This window comes from Chaetura pelagica, unplaced genomic scaffold, assembly GCF_000747805.2.
Source record: "Chaetura pelagica isolate M959 unplaced genomic scaffold, ChaPel_1.0 scaffold316, whole genome shotgun sequence".
Taxonomy (NCBI): domain Eukaryota; kingdom Metazoa; phylum Chordata; class Aves; order Apodiformes; family Apodidae; genus Chaetura; species Chaetura pelagica.
Window position 1 is genome coordinate 1912674 of NW_009953497.1, and position 2897 is coordinate 1915570.

The 2897-nt window shown below is 43.2% G+C and overlaps 1 long non-coding RNA gene across 1 annotated transcript in view; it reads right to left on the minus strand.

The window, feature by feature from the left end:
* LOC104390191 overlaps positions 1-1430 on the minus strand; it is a 2104-nt gene extending 674 nt beyond the window's left edge. Inside the window, exon 1 of the long non-coding RNA XR_719865.1 lies at positions 1343-1430. This is a non-coding gene — a long non-coding RNA (uncharacterized LOC104390191). The remainder of the gene's footprint in view (positions 1-1342) is intronic.
* Positions 1431-2897: the final 1467 nt, after the last annotated feature.

Here is a 2897-nt window from a genome sequence, read left to right on the forward strand (position 1 = left end):
AAGTATGGGTATGCCCATAGCAACCAGAGCCCCCAGTTGGGATCTAAGCTGTACAGAAGCAGGTTTTGGAATTACAAGAATTCTAGTTCTCTGGGATTATCTGTTCTCAGCAGTCCTTATTATTGAAGAGACTAAAGCTGGGTGAAAGAAAACAAGTTTAGGACAGTAAGGACACAAAGAGAGGTTGAGTGAATTTTCTGGCATTGGTCTGTAACACCAAAGGGACTTTGAGTCCCCCACCCAGCACATTTTTGTAGGCTGATAAATCAGGAGCTACATCCATCTGAGACAAATAGACAAGAAATACCACAAGTCAGTGGGACCTGATGGCACTGCTTCCAATCTAATGTGAAAAAGCAGGACTGCTGGCTAAGATTTCAAAATTATTGCTACAGCTACTATGTCACAGGACTCAGACTGCCAGCACAGCTCCAAGAAAGGGTTCTGTAAGGAACTGGGGAACTACAGACCAGCAAGTCTGACCTTGATCTCTGAGAAGGTAACAGTCTGTAATAAAGAAAGTGGATAAACAGAGTCTTGTGAAAGTTAACAGGACTTCTGTAAACAGTAAATCCTTCCTCACTGACCTGCTGGAACTCTGAGGTTACCATTAAGAATACAGGTAGAGTGAATCCAGGAGATTTCATATTTTCAAACAGCACTTGACAAGAATCCATAGCAAAGGTTGTTAGTGAAACAAAGTTTATTTGGGATTGCTGGAAAAGTCCTTCTAGGGCCTTTAAAGATGTAAAGCTTTGCTAATGGATGCACAGACCAACATCTGATAGAGACTAGGCTGGAGGCACCACCAAGATGCACCCTGCAAACCTTCTGTGACACAACGTGCTTTACAGGCACTTAGGGAAAAGAGCTGAAGTCAGAATAATTTCCAGTCATGCTTTGCTTTTTTTTTTCCTGGTAGAAACCTAGTGCTCTTGAAGAAATTCACACTCTAACAGAACAAGTACTGGATTTGTTAAACTTTCAGGACTGTGGCAAAGCCTACATGTAATATGTATAGAAAAAAAAGATGGTATGTTAAAAAAAAAGAAAAAGTCTCTGCACTGCAACTGTCTCTGTTGAGTCCCCTCAAACAGGTGCCAGACACACTGTTACCCCTGCTAAACCAGAGCCTGCATCAGTAACTTGGGGATGAAATTACATAGTGAAAGGAAAACAAATTAGCCTGTTTATTACTTATCATCTGCACCTGCCATTGACTTACTGGTGGATGTTGCACAACCTAGAGGTAGATGCCTTTTTTTGTCTGTCAAGCAAAACCATCACATTTTTGGAGCCAGTAAGAGCTCTCTCTTCCCTATCAGTATGGCACCTCACTTACCAAGGGGCCCTTTTCCAGCAGCCTTTGCTTTCATCTCCTCAAGTTTCTTTTGCTCCTCCTTCTGCTTTTGTTTAAATGCCAGGTCTGTCTAAAGAAAAGAACAACAGTGGTTGTTAACATCTTCTCCCCCCAAGTCAATTCAAAAGCAACTGCAAGACAACAAACATAACCTTCTAACAGGAATAAAAACATGACTGAACTGAAGCAAGACAACTGAATGCTAGTAAATATGCAAAACCTTTAAGAAGGCTTTTTTGCTGTGACTTACCTTTCATATGTTTGATCTTTCTGAAATTAAACAAGATCGTTTCCCGTGGCATAATCCCATCCTGCCCTCTGAATAATCCATGTTTGCACCAAACCCATTCATTAATATGCCACCAGTGACACTGGGAGGCTAGCAGACAAGTGCTAAAAATAATACTTGGATTATACACAATCCAAGAAAAAAAAAAAAGGTGGCTTTTACCTGAAAAAAGCATTAATTTAAAAAATCCTTCCTCCCATATGTCCCTATTTTTGCTGAGTTTAATACATTTGTATTAGTTCCAAGAAAACTAATGAAACCACTGGCAAAGTTTAAGGGCAACTGTTGAGCATCCCTGCTAGAAGAGGCCTCTACAACTCAAAAGAGAGTTCAGACATACACTGTCCCTTAGCTATGTGCTCTTCATAGACATCAAGGCTGAAAGGGACCAGTCTTCTTCCTTGGCACGTGGGATTTGGGGGTAATTAAACTGAGGACTTTGGCAACTGATACTTTATAGATTCTTCACCAATCCAGTCCATGGCTCAACTACCTTTATCACTGGAAAGAATCACAGAATGCCAGGTTGGAAAGGACCTCAAGAATCATCTGGTTCAACCTCTCCAGGTAACACTATAGTTTATATGAGGTGGCTCAGCACCCTGTCAAGCTGAGACTTAAAACTGTCCAATGTGGGGGAATCAACCACTTCCCTTGGGACACTATTCCGAAGTTTGATTGTCCTCATGGTGAAAAACGAAAATATTGCTCAGACTCCAACTGAAGACAGAAATCTTGCAAAACCCCACTCGATCTGCCCTTGCTGTCAGACACTGAATTGTTGGCAGCTGCTTTTGGAGTGTGGCATTCCAGCCAGCTGCAGGCTCACCTCCTTCCACCTTCCGAGGCCCTGCTCCTGCCCTGCCTTTGAGAAGGTGCCAGGAGCCAGCACCAGGAACCTCATCCCTGCCGGGTTTCTCCTCACACCCAGAGCCCTGCTCTGCCACGCAGCAGCACTGCTTTGCTCGTACTAAAATCCATGATAACTTGGACCCTTCTAAGCCCTTACCTGCTTGTACCATTTCTCTAACAACAAAACTTACTGAAAAAGCCATGATAGATTTTTTTTTCCTTTCCAAAGAGACACCAGATCTGCCTTTTCTCCAATTACCGCTGCACCATCCGCCCCTGCAGCCCCCAGCGCACACCCAGCCTCTCAGCCCGTACATTTAAGTCTCTCTAACAGGAGATTCACTAGTACCTAATTTATTTAAACCCCTTGCTCACCCCCGTTCCTTGCACCCCCCC